General features: G+C 35.0%; 1 long non-coding RNA gene across 1 annotated transcript in view; it reads left to right on the top strand.

Annotated features, from left to right (window-relative positions):
- Nucleotides 1–13,944, top strand: part of LOC112651739 (uncharacterized) — a 39,893-nt gene extending 25,949 nt beyond the window's left edge. The window contains exon 3 of the long non-coding RNA XR_003130988.3: nt 13,125–13,944. This is a non-coding gene — a long non-coding RNA (uncharacterized LOC112651739). The remainder of the gene's footprint in view (nt 1–13,124) is intronic.
- The last annotated feature ends 777 nt before the right edge of the window (nt 13,945–14,721 follow it).

Genomic DNA, 14,721 nt, shown 5'->3' with positions numbered 1-14,721 from the left:
GTTGATTCTCTAGGTTTGAGTAATGCTCTGAGAGGAACATAGAGATACAAGAGGGGCAATTGGCTATCTCATGCAGGAGTAGGCTTTGGTCTCCTTATTGGAGAGAAGAGAATGAGAAGGAGCTGCACAGTGACCCTGATTATAAATAACAATAGTCCAACCATTGATCCAAAGACAGAAGGTTTCTTTCTCTAGAGAAAAAGGAAAAAAAAAAATGTTTTGGAAAGAATGGAGCTTCCTCTCCCATGAAATTAGTAAATGTTGAAACCAAAATATGATTCAGGTCTTTTTCACTCCAAGAATTATTATTTTAACCACTCTACTTTTTTAAATGTTATTATCATGTATTTTTTAAAGAGACCTTTATTTACAAAAAAATGAACTTTATTTTATTTTATTTTTTTTTAAATTTTTATTTATTTATGATAGTCACACAGAGAGAGAGAGAGAGGCAGAGACACAGGCAGAGGGAGAAGCAGGCTCCATGCACCGGGAGCCTGACGTGGGATTCGATCCTGGGTCTCCAGGATCACGCCCTGGGCCAAAGGCAGGCGCCAAACCGCTGCGCCACCCAGGGATCCCAAAAATGAACTTTAAACCAATAGAATATTTATAGGATCCATTTTTAAGCATACATGATTATTCTGCTTCTCTTTCCAGCAAACTGCTTCTTCCCACTACACTAATTCATTCCACTCATTTCTCGCATTGGTATTCTTGCCAAAGTGGTTTTTCCCAGATTTTTTTTCCCCAGATTTTATTAGCCCTCCAATTTAGATTGAGGAACAATCTAAAACTTTCCATTAGTGATATTTTATTGAAATAGAAAGATCAGGGCACCTAGGTGGCTCAGTCAGCTAGGTGCCTGCCTTTGGTTCAGGTTATGATCTTAGGGTCCTGGGATCAAGTCCATGTTGGGCTTCCTGCTCAGCGAGGAGCCTGCTTCTCCCTTTCCCTCTGCCTCTCCTCCCTACTCAGGCTCTCTCTCTCTAAAATAAATAAATAAAATCTTTTAAAAACAGAAACAAAAAGATCAAAATAATTATCATGATTAAATATTAACCAAAGCAATGATAACCTTAGAAGAAAACCTATTTAACCTTATGAGAAATATGTTTTGTCTTCATTTTTTTTTTACTTTAAACCTGAAACATTAATGAAATAAAAAATCTTCTACTTTACAAGATACCCTCATTCTGGGTAATATGGAACATATAGCCCATGAAAGCCCAATATTATTAAGTAAGTTGTGCTTTATTTTTTTGAAATGTTCATTTCTTTCCCCCACCACCAGATTTTGGGATAGGTATGCCCTTCAAAATCCTTGTGACTTTGAAGTTTTTTCTCCCATTTCTGGATTTTTTTTTCCTTTCTTTCTACTTGGTAAACTATGGATTGATAATACTCAAATCCTATGGGTCATTGGCACTGCACTTCACAAATGTGCATGCCTACAAAATTGTACATTTCCTAATTTTAGAATTTGCTACAATGTTGTAACCATAACACTATGCCATAACACTGTGCCATAACACGATGACATCCTGGAAAGAAAAGACTGTATCCCATTCAATTCTTAAATTTTCCTGCTGCAAAGCCTACCCCTCGCTGTACCTGTCTATGAACTGAACAAATGATGTTTGGAAGTGAGCAAGTACAAAGATTCACAACTCGAAACTCCCAGAGGATTATTCCTCTTCCCCATCCCCAGATCTATTAATACCCATATGAATATAACAAGCAAATTCTCACTTGGTGTTTTAACCTCTATTTAGTTCTGGGAAATCCATAATTTGTGAGTAAGTTACAGGATGAAAAGATTAATTTGTGGTGACTCATTTTGATCTATGTTAAGCAGGACAACAAAATGTATAAACTTCAAATTTTCAGAGTCTAGATTCTATGCAATTCAAAGGTATGGTATCTTATAAGAAAATTAAAGTTGACCGTCCAGCTCTTTAACTATTTGATAACTCCATTCATATAGGGAAATATTTTGATTCAGCCACTCAACTTTTTAGACCATAACAAAAATCTATATGTGAAAAAGAAATAAATTATTAGCAAAGAAAAATAAACTTGAAAACTTAGGAAAATCAAAGAACAACTCTTGTTAGTTACTGGTATTGACTTCATAGAAAATAGTTGGACATATAAAGGTATTTGAATGTTTTTCTGATTTAGACCATCTAAATCATTTTAGAATCACTTATATATGATTGTTAAGAGGTCTTTGTTTCATTCCACAAAGACATTTGAACATTTACTAAGTAGCAGTTACCACAGCTTTAGATGATGAAGAAAAACAACCAGAGAATCACATGCATAAGCCTTAATTAGGAAATGCCTAGCAGAAGAAGTCTTCCAAGAAGTATTTAACTTGGGGAAGGCTTCAAAAGAGTCCCTAACTTGTGTTAAAGGGATTTAGCAGAAGGAGATTGGCCAGAATTTAGTTATTTTCAGGAATGATTGATGAAAGATAGTTCTGGGAAAATGAGGGATTGTTCTTGTAAATTACCATTTATTGATTGAGCAATTTGGGATGCAGAGGAAAAGTAAGGAGATAAAGTTGTGTATAAGAGGGAGTAGGGAAGACAGCTGCAGGAAACAAGGACATGCATTTTAAAATGCACAGCAGTAAGAAGACAAGGTACCACTGAAGAAGTTATTGTCACCACCAATACTGAAACAGCCTGTTCATCTAAACAAACACAAAGTATACAAATGCCTACCCCAGATCCTGAAAAACAAACAATAAAGTTATAAGGAATAGTTAAAAGTTGTGTTTGTCATATGGAAGTTATCTTTATCTTTCTTATAGCATACAATATCTAGAGGAAAATATTTACTATATTCTCACATCTAGAAAAATGTGTTTCTTCTAATAAACTATTGTTATTATATGAAAAGAAATTTATTATATGAAAATGAAACGTAATTAATCAGTATATCCTTCCTTGTGCTGATCATCAGAAAACTTGAGAACTAGTTTATAATCCTCCTAAGGCAATGGTCAGAACTTATAGTGCATAATTTTATTATAAATACCATCCTTGGATTTATCCTATTTTTCTTTCTTTGCCTGAATGTCCTTATAATTAAAAATACATGTATTTTTGTAAATGACTTTAAATCATTCTTAGAAAATTTGAGTAGATGAATTAAAAGATGAATGAATGATAAATAAATATATCCCTCCAAAATTTTTTTACAACTGACAAATGCAAGTTCTAGAGTTCTATTATAACACTACATTAAGTTGAGCACTAAAAGCAAAATTGGTTATTATTTAAAATTTGGTGTTGGGCATTCTCCCAATGCACATTTTCCACACCAGAAAGTTAGAGTTTTACTGGCCTTAATTCCTATCTTTAAACTCATCTCATATCCAAACAAGCTGTTTTATTCAATAAATATTTATAAAGCTCCCTTCTGACATGCATTTAAAGTTGTTCTGTCAAAGAGAAAAGGTTAGCAAAGCTCAACTAGACCAAATGGAATGCTTGAGAGAACAGAACTGTCTTTGGCAATTTTTGAACGTTAATACTGTTAGTGGATTCTATGTCCTTGGACAAGGAATTCTGTAGCTCTGGGCTGGAATTGACAAATTTGTCAGTAGCACCTGCCCACGCCAATCTCTATATGGGATGAGTAATAAGCCATCACATTAGGGTTAAACATGGTAATGCAGAAAAAAATTTATTTTCAAGTAAGCATTCTCAGCTATTTGATGTCTTTAAAAGAAAGCTTGCACTGTTGCTTTGAGTCTGATAGATGCTCTATTCCACTTCAGAGGAAGGTACCATTTAACATTGAAATATCTGCAGAAGAGACATTATTAAGTGAAATATTTAGAGAATTTTCCAGAAAAAATGGGGTTGCTCCTTGAAGTTACTGAAACTATTTTCTCATCTTTTAATAGCACCTCTTAAGTAAAAACTAAAATGTGCAGTAATTCTCTGCTTGATCACCAGAGACTTCTCATTTAAACACCAGATATAAACAGTTGAAATTGAGATTCAAACTGAGCAAATGTTCAGTTTAGTAAGACAAGTACATGTTAAAGCTGTAGATTTGGGAAAAACCGTGTGAATCTGAAATGTAATGCCTATATCTCTATGGGACAAAATAAGAGCAAATGCAGATCTTTTTTGTTACATGACTGATTTGTGTAATGGGATATAGAGTAATACTGATAATTAAAGAGATACATAGAAACATGAAGGAATCTCTGATAGAAATAAAGTTAAAAAGAGGGGAATGGATTAAATACCAGAAGTTTTATTTATTTTCTCAACTATGTGTTAGCAATAGAGGTTACCATGTAAATGAATTTCTAAATTGTTAGTCAATGTTAGACATTTTCTCACCAAATTAAAAATGCTTAATCCTAGTATTTAACTTTTCCAGTAACTTGCTACTTGAATTTAGGCGAGTTTCTTTATAAGACACTATTTTTATCAATAAAAATGGAGCTAATAATATCTTTTCTTCCTTTCTCCCAAGATCATTATAAGTGTAAAATGATATAGTAGGTAAATGTAAAGCTCTGCATTTAAATTCAAATGTTAATTGTTCAAAATAAGTCAGTTGCTCCCAATATAGATAGGATAGGAGAAACTATTTTTAAAATTATACTTGAAAAGATAAGATTATAACCTCCTGTTAAAAAGCTGATGAAATCCAAGACTACAAAAACAGAACTGTTGTGTAGCTCAAAGGACAGAACAAGCTATCTTACCCTGTACTGGTCACATCAAGTAGACATTGCTCAAAACTTTAAGAAGCTTTCTAAGAAGGTAGTGTTGAGAAACTGTGCCCTAGGAAAAAAACTTTGAAAGAGTCACAGATGATTACACAGGACAAGTAAGGTTTCAGAAGTGGTGTCATTAGACCATTACACCAGAAAAAGAAATTGGGCTTGAAATACTCCTAGCAATCAGATCTGTCCAATAAGTGAAAAGACAATGCTACAATATAATGAACTTCCTGTCATTAGAAGGGATCAAGTATAGGCTATATAATCAATCAACTGTCAGTGTGCTACAGAGAAAGCATTACTAGACATGCTCCAAAATCTCTTCCAACTAAATAATTTAATATGGTGAACATAGTAGTAATACTAAAATTAACAATATTATATAATGGAAAACTGCCATCTTATGGAACTAGATTTCTCCAATGGAAAAATCACTGAGTAATGTACTAATATGCTATTACTCTGAAGATGATGGTTCTGAATGGTAAAAAGGATACAAAAAGACCAATTAGCTCTTGTCTACCATTTTCACAATGAATGCTATGATTTCCACATGGATAAAAACAAATTTTTTAATGTGAACATGAAATTTGTCTATCATTTCTATTAATGGGAGCAGAAATTGCTTCTGTTTTGAAAATAAACTATAAAATTTTTGTCTCAGAAATGACTTACAAGGGATCCCTGGGTGGCGCAGCGGTTTAGCGCCTGCCTTTGGCCCAGGGCACAATCCTGGAGACCCGGGATCGAATCCCACATCGGGCTCCCGGTGCATGGAGCCTGCTTCTCCCTCTGCCTATGTCTCTGCCTCTCTCTCTCTCTCAATGTGTGACTATCATAAATAAATAAAAATTAAAAAAAAAAGAAATGACTTACAAGAAGTAAATTGGGGTTTTTTTTGAGTTAATACCAAGAATATTATATTATGAAACTAATAACTTTTTCATAAATAAAGTTATGGTCCAATAGAAAATGACTTGAGTTAGTTTTTTTTTTCTTTCTTGTTTCCTTGGGGTTTTTGTAAGGTTTGGGGGCTTTGTTTGTTTTTCATTTAACTTCAAGTTAGTTAACATATAGTGTAGTATTGGTTTCAGGAGTAGAGTTTAGTGATTCATCACTTATATATAAAACCCAGTGCTCATCCCAACAAGTGTCTGCATATGAGTGAAATCATATGGTATTTGTCTTTCTCTAACTGATTTATTTCACTTAGCATAATACACTCTAGTTCCATCCACATTGTTATAAATGGCAAGATTTCATTATTTTTGATTGCCAAGTAATATTTCAATATGTATATCTTTATATATATATCTTTATAAATATCCAAGTAATATTTCAATATATCTATTCTTTATATCTATCTATCTATTTATCTATTTATCTGTCATCTATTTATCTATCTATCATCTATCTATATCTCTCTATCTCTCTATCTATCTATCTATCATCTATCTATCTATCTATCTATCTATCTATCTATCTATCATCATCTATCTCACTTCTTTACCCATTTGTCAGCCAATCAACATTTGGGCTCTTTTCATAATTTGACTATTGCTGATCATGCTACTATAAACATTGGGATGCATGTTTCCCCCCAAATCAGCATTTTTATATCCTTTGGATAAATATCTAGTAGGGCAATTGCTGGGTTGTAGGGTAGCTCTATTTTTAACTTTTTGGGGAACCTCTATACTGTTTTCCAGAGTGGCTGCACCAGTTTGTATTCCCACCAACCATGCAGGAGGGTTCCCCTTTCTCTACATCCTTCCCAACATCTGTTATTTCCTGAGTTGTTCACTTTAGCCATTCTGACAGATGTGAGGTGGTATCTCATTGTGGTTTTGATTTGTATTTGCCTGATGATGTATGATGTTGAGCATCTTTTCATGTGACTGTTAGCCATCTGGATGTCTTCTTTAGAAAAGCATCTGTTCATGTCTTCTATCCATTTCTTAACCGGAGTATTTGTTTTTGGGGTGTTGAGTTTGATAAGTTCTTTATAGATTTTGGATACCAACCCTTTATCTGATATATCATTTGTAAATAACTTCTTCCATTCTGTAGGTTGCCTTTTAGTTTTTTTGCTCTTTCCTTTGTTGTGCAGAAGCTTTTTATATTGATGAAGTCATAATAGTTCATTTTTGCTTTTGCTTCCCTTCCCTCCAGAGATGTGTCTTGTAAGAAGTTGCTGGGGCCAGGGCCAAAGGAATAGCTGCCTGTCTTCTCCTTTAGAATAAATTCCTGTCTCACATTTAGGTCTTTAATCCATTTTGAATTTATTTTTTGTGTATGGTGTAAGAAAATGGTCGAGGTTCATTCTTTTGCATGTTGCTGTGCAATTTTCCCAACTCTGTCTATTGATGAGACTTTTTTCCATTGGATATTCTTTTGTGCTTTGTTGAACAAATAGTATGTTGAACATACAGTTTTGTGTCCATTTCTGGGTTTTCTATTCTGTTCCATTGATCTATATGTCTGTTTTTGTGCCAGTACCATACTGTCTTGATTATTACAGCTTTGTAATATAGCTTGATGTCTGAAATTGTGATATCTCCCACTATAGCTTGACGTCTGAAATTGTGATATCTCCCACTTTGCTTTTCTTTCTCAACATTTACTTTAGCTATTCAGGGTCTTTTGTGGTTCCATACAATTTTAGAATTGTTTGTTCTAGCTCTGTGAAAAATGCTGCTCTCATTTTGATAAGGATTTGCACTGAGTGTGTAGTTTGCTTTGGATGGTATAGACATTGTAACAGTATTTTTTCTCTTTTGATCCATGAACATGGAACATTTTTCCATTTCTTTGGGTCTTCTTTAATTTCTTTCAGAAGTATTCTATAGTTTATTGAGTATAGATCTTTTACTCCTTTAGTTAGGTTTATTCCTAGATATCTTATAGTTTTTGATGCACTTTTAAATGGAATTGATTCCTTCGTTTCCCTTCCTGCAGCTTAATTATTGGAATTCATGTATTAGTTCTAGCAATATTTTGGTGGAGTTTTTCAGTAGTTTTGTTTGTAATCTCTCCTCTTTCATTCAGAATTTTATTTATTTGGATCCATTCTCTTTTCTTTTTGTTAAGTCCAGCTAGGGGTTTATCAATCTTGTTAATTCTTTCAATAAACCAGCTTATAGTTTCCTTGATCTGTTCTACCATTTTAAAAAATTTCTGTATCATTTTTTGTTCCAATCTCTATTATTTTCCTTCTTCTATTTGCTGTTCTTTTTCCAATTTCTTTACATATAATGCTAGGTTGTGTATTTGAGATTTTCCTTGTTTTTTTTGAAAGCTTGTAGTGCTATGACTGCCTTTGCTGAACCCCAAAGGTTTTGGACTGCCATGTTTTTATTTTCATTTGCTTCTATGCATTTTTTAAATTTCTTCTTTAATTTCCTAGTTAACCCATTCATTCTTTAGTATGATGTTCATTGTTCATTAACCTCCATGTACTTGTGGTCTTTCCAAATTTCTTCTTGCAGTTGACTTCAAGTTTCATAGTGTTGTTGTCTGAAAATATCTATGGTATGATCACAATCTTTTTGTACCAGTTGAGGCCTGATTTGTGACTCAGTATGTGATCTGGAAAATGTTCTGCATGCTTTTGAAAAGAATAGGTATTCTCTTGCTTTAGAATGAAATGCTGTGAATATGTTCTTTAAACCCACCTGGTCCAGTGTGTCATTCAAAGCCACTGTTTCCTTGTTGATTTTCTGCTTAGATTATCTGTTCAGTACTGTGAGTGGGATGTTGAAGTCCTTCACTATCACTGTATTACTGTCAATAAATCTCTTTAAGTTTGTTATTAATTGATGTATGTATTTGCTGCTGCCCAGTTTGGGGCATAAATATTCACAATTCTTAGATCATCTTGCCTGATAGGCTCCTTTATTATGATATAGTATCCTTTTCATATTTTATTATAGTCTTTGGTTTAAAATATAGTTTGTCTAATATAAGGATTGCTACTCCAGCTTTCTTTTGATATCCATTAGCATGATAGTGGTTCTCCATCCCCTCGTTTTCAATCTGAAGGTGTCTTTGGGTCTAAAAGGAGTCTCTTGTAAGCAGTGTATTTATGGGTCTTGTTTTTTTTTATCCATTGAGTCCATTTACATCCAAAGTGATTATTGATAGGAGATATGAATTTAGTGCCATTGTATTCCCTATAAAGTTTCTGTGCCTACAGGTTGTCTCTGTTCCTTTCTTTTCTTTGTTACTTTTGGTTTTTCTTTTCTGCTCAAAGGATTCCCTTTAATGCTGAGCTGGGTTAGTGTTCACAAATTCCTTTAGTGATTGCTTGTCTTGGAAACTCTCTCTTGCCTTCTATTCTTAATGACAGGCTTGCTGGATAAGGTACTCTTTGCTGTGCATTTTTCCCATTTAGCACATTGAATATATCATGCCACTTTTTTCTCACCTATCAAGTTTCTGTGGACAGGTCTGCTGCCAGCCTTATGTGTCTACCCTTATAGGTTAGGGATCTTTTCTCCCAAGCTGCTTTCAGAATTCTCTCTTTATCCTTGTGGGTTTTTAAAAAATATTTTATTTAAATTCATTTTGCCAACATATAATACCCAGTGTTCATCTCATTAAGTGCCCTCATAAGTACCCATCACCCAGTTACCCCATCCTCCCATTCTCCTCCCCTTTTGCAACTCTTTGTTTGTTTCCCAGAATTAGTATTTTGTAAGTTTCACTATGATCTGTCTTGTTGTTGACCTGTTTTTGTTTATTTGGAGGGGTGTTCTCTGTGACTCTTGGATGCCTGTTTCTTTCCCTGAATTAAGGAAGTTCTCAGCTATAATTTGTTCAAATAAGCTTTCTGCTCCTTTTTCCCACTCTACTTCTTCTGGGACTCCTATGATATGGATATAATTGGATTTTATAGAATTACTGAGTTCCTTGTCTACATTTGTGATCTAATAGTTTTACTTCCCTCTTCTTTTCAGCTTTGTTATTTTCCATGATTTTATCTTTTATTTCAACTATTCATTCTTCTGCTTCTTCCATCCTCACTGTGATTATATCTAGTTAGTTTTGCATCTCAGTTATAGCATTTTTTATTCCGACCTCACTAGTTTTTAGGTCCTTTATCTCACCAGCCAGGGTTTCTCTGGTATCTTCTATGTTTCTTTCGAGCCCAGCTAGTATTCTTATGACTATTGGTCTAAATTCTTATTCAAATATATTGTTTATATCTATATTTAGCAAATCCTTGTCATGATTTCTTCCTCATCTTTCTTTTAGAGAGAGTTCCTTCATCTTCTCATTATGTCTGGGTTGCTGTCTTCTGCATATTTTGAAAGCTTGTCATGTTTCCTGCTCCTGAGAGTAATACATATTAAGAAGGGGTCATACCCTGTTCAAGACCTGGCTCTTCAGGAAATGTTTCTGGTGTATACTATATGCACTCTGCTGTTGTGTTTTGATTGCTCTTTTCCACAGGTCAGTCCTCTGTAGAGTTCCTCCTTGCTTGCAGTGGGGAGTGTTTGGACCTTTAACTAAGTATGCTTTGATCCGTTTCCTAAGATAAGCCCAATTTTTTAAAAAAAAGAAAAAAAAGCCTAATCCAAGAAAAAAGGAAAAGAATCAAAAAAGCAAACAACAACAACACAAAACTATAAGCCTGATTCTAAAGAAAAAGAAAGAAAGAAGAAAAGAAAAGAAAAGAAAAGAAAAGAAAAGAAAAGAAAAGAAAAGAAAAGAAAAGAAAAGAAAAGAAGCTTGACACAGACATGAGGAAAGGAAACAAATCAATAAATTTTAAAAACTTATGAGATTCATACCAAAGAAGGGAAAAATAGAAAAACAAAACAAAATAAGATAAAATAATAAAAAATAAAAATCTAAAAAACAACTGTGGTTCTATTTCCATCAGAACTGAAGCTGATAGTTTGGAATACTATATGATCAGTAAAATTAGTACATTCAGGGGTTCTTCAGGGGCCTTCTGAGGGAGAGGACCACTGCACTGGTTCACAGTCAGACCAACCCTTGTAAAGATTCCCTTGTCAGCATCAGAGGGTGGGGTTTGGTATAAGCGCCCCCAGTGGAGGCTGGAAGTGCTGTGTTTCTCTCTGAAGTCCATCGTGCTAATGGGTCAGGGGTGGAAGATGGCACCACACTACCTTCTCATCTCTGGGGAAGGGTACTTGAATCCCTGGCTGTTCAGGAGGTCCTTACAGAAAAGCAAACAATCTCCTCTCCTATATCCTAGGCTCTCATCAGCTCCCTGCCCTTAATCTGTCTGTTCCCAGTCATCAGCATGCCCAGCAGCACAGTTCTGTGTTTTATCTCTGGCCAGTGGCTGGGATTCAAAACTCCAAATCTTAAAGAGCCCATCAAGGTGCAGACCCACACCCCTCCCATGGAGGAGAGGTTTTGTCTCAGAAAAGCAGTCACACAGCAAGCACACAATTTCTGGAGTCTATTGTGATGCACAGTGGAAAGCTGTGACCAGGTTATCTGCCCCCCCATGCATGCCTCTGTCCTCTGCTGATGAACTGCTGCTCAAAGTCTCCTGGTGGGTCTTTTGTCCTTGGAGAGGCAAAATACCTCTTCTGAATGTACTGTAGACAGGAGAGTGATCTCTCCCAGTATGATCCAAGGGAACCCCTCACTGAAACATACTGTGCAAACCTTTGGGCTGCTCTCCCACTGTCTCTATGACCTGGTTCTACACAAAGGGTTCCCTCCCCTTTGCAGTACGATGGCTTTTCTCTCCCCCAGTTCATGGCTCTGAACCTCGCATCTGCCATGTTCTCTTCCTCCAATTGTGCAGATTGTTTTCTTAATCCTCAGATCAATTTCCTAGTTGTTAAAAATGATTTGATGTTCATCTAGCTGTGTTCTGGGGACCAAGAAAGCTCAAGGTCCCCATACTACTCCACCATCATAACTCCTTTTTAACTTTCTGTCTCATTTCAAATGGAAATTGTTGGCAGAGAGTTAGCTAAGTTTTCAGAATGCACCACTCTCTATGAGCTAAGTAATTTTAAAATTTCTTGATTTTAGTATATGTACATTTAATTTACATATAAACACACATTTAAACAAAGAATCTCTACTAGATTTTGTGGACATATATGGAAGAAATTCAAAATTCATTTTAACATCATATTTGACTATATGCTAAACTAAATATATAATTTGGCCCCTTATTCTTTGTTGCTATTCAAGTACATTGAGAAAGTCCAGACAGGCTAGGTTGGACCATTCCAAAACCATACAGTTAGAATCATAAGATTTTGAGGTCATAACTGTCCTCAGGGAACATCTCTTGAAGGGAATCACATTATCAATTGTCTTTGGAGACCAGGCAAATAAAAGAAAGGTAAGACCTCAGAAAATGACAGAATTTATGGACAATTATAGACTATCCCTTGACAAAATGTATCGGATTCAATTTATAAAAATTATATAATGCTCAATAAACATTTTTCTGTACCAGATCTGATTCAGAGCCATGTAGGCGAAACTCTGGATCTAATGCTCAGCCTCATCTAATGGATAACAAACAAAAGTGAATGTTGCATTAAGTAAGTGACTTACTCAAAGTTATTACAATAAGTCATGGCAAAACCAGATCTACATTCTAAGTGTTCTGTCTTTCAGTTGCATAACTTTTACATTACACAATGACTATTGCCAATATTCATAGCTCTTTGTTCTGGCTTTTTAAAAAATATTTTATTTATTTATTTATGAGAGACACAGAGAGTGAGAAAGAAAGAGAGAGAGAGATGCAGAGGGAGAAGCAGGCCCCATGCAGGTAGCCTAGTGTGGGACTCAATCCCAGGACTCCAAGATCACACCCTGGGCCAAAGGCAGGAGCTAGATGGCTAAGCCACCTAGGGATCCCCTGTTCTGGCCTTTAACATGTTTTCATAAACAAAAAAAAATGTGTTTAATTATACACTGATATCTTTTATAATCCTAATTCACAGTTCTTTTTGCTTTTTCCTATTTACAAAAGGCTACTATGTGAAGTAAAATATAGTGAAAAAACTTTATAAATATGTTTAGTGGATATCCCTGTAAGTTGGTGGAAAAGTTACACTACTCTATGTTATGAAGCACCCAAAGTTTTCTATTCTGAAAGGCAGTTATATAATGAAAACTGAGTCTACCATATTTTCTTATCCATATCTAATTTTGCTGTATTTGCATAAATATCTCCTTGAAGAGAACAGTAAACCATTTTATAACCCCCTGTGCAGTTGGCCTGGCATGGATCTTCATAGTCTGATATTAGTAAAAGAAATTTTGTTAGGATAAGTCAAAGAAAAATAATTGTTTGCTTGCTAATAAGTCATCTGTAGATAGACCATAATCTTACTTTTTTTTTTTTTTACAGCTTGAACATGTGTCATTGCATTTGGGGAAAGATTCATTTTTGCTTAGTGGAGACATAGCAAGAAACTGAAGCCTCAATCTGGTGATCTGCAAGAAAGACATCGTACCAGAAATAATCACCATGTTTACATTGGTTATGTCCATCAGGACATTAAACAATTGTTGTTCCTAAATAGGCCAGAGAAGAGAAACAAAAAAATCTAATGAGCATCATTATTGAAGTGGCTTCAATCTCAGAACCCAAATTACAATTATTATTTGCCTCTAAGGCTTCTGATTATATAGGAATTCTTCAATAACAATTTATCTCTTCCAAAAATTTGTTCTTCATTCTTAAAATAGAAGCCTAACTCTTCCATGAACATAATGATGAAAGATGAGAGCATGCAGCCTAACCCATTTGTATGAATGAGTTGGTTTGATTTCCTTTTTGGCAACTCCAAACCCAAAGCATTAGGAATAAATGTGTTCATTCAACAAAAAATGCGTCTTATTTGATTGAATAATGCTCTGATCCAAGCAAAAAAGTCTGAAAAAGTGGAAAAGATTTGTGAGGAAGCTAATGAGATATTCATATTGTAATAGAAATAAAGCCACTCACTGGAATTTTTTGGAGACATATTTAATTCTCATCTGGAATGTAAGAACAGCACACAGCTCTTTCCCACTGACACATAGTTTCTAAACAGTTCTAGTTATTCCCTGGTCCTACAACCAATTGTTTATTTAGCCTTTGGTATTGGTAATGCCTGTGTCTGTTAAGATTTTTTGGTTATCATCAACAAAAATCGACATTTAATAATCAAGGAAAATAAAAAATTTACTGGAGGGCACCTGGATGGCTCAGTCCATTAAATGTCTGTCTTCAGTTCAGGTCATGATCAAGAGTTGGATCAAGCACCACATTGGATTTCCTGTTCAGCAAAGAGCCTGCTTCTCCTTCTGCCCTTCATCTCACTCACTAGTGATCTCTCTCTCTCAAATAAATAAATAAAATCTTAAAAAAAAAATTCACTGGAAGATAATCATGTAGCACACAGATTCAAAGATAATACAGATAAGCCAGATTCAGAGATGGACAAGAATCAGGAAAACTAAATAATTGAGTTCCCAAAGGCAAGTATCTGACTGGCAGAACTTGAGACATGCTCAGAGAAGACACAATGCTTTGTGGCAATTGCAAGAAAACCACACAGAGAACAGGTGACTCTCTAAAAGGAAAAGAGGGTGAGACTATCAAATGGGAGGCAGGGGTATAAAATAAATATGCACTACACTGCCCTTCATATTTTGGCTTCAATCAGTGTAAGACTTGCTAATAGAGGCCCAGAGTACCTGTACAGGCTTTTGCTCATTCCTCCTGATTTGCCTCCATCTGACTCCAGTCTTGCTATCTGATTAAAGACACATTTTCTTCACTTCTGATTTGGGACCACACTTGCACTGTGTGCTGATACTGTGTACTGCTGTTTCATGCTTCAGTATCACAAAAAGGAAATCAAGCAAACCATCAAAGACTATTTTAACAGGAATCAGGCTGAAAATTTGTTATTTTTTTCCACTTTATTTTATAGAAACATAACTGTCTACTACCAATA

Source organism: Canis lupus, chromosome 4 (genome assembly GCF_003254725.2).
Source record: "Canis lupus dingo isolate Sandy chromosome 4, ASM325472v2, whole genome shotgun sequence".
Taxonomy (NCBI): Eukaryota; Metazoa; Chordata; class Mammalia; order Carnivora; family Canidae; genus Canis; species Canis lupus.
The sequence above is the reverse complement of the archived record's forward strand: the minus strand, read 5'-3'. Positions and strand labels throughout refer to the sequence as shown.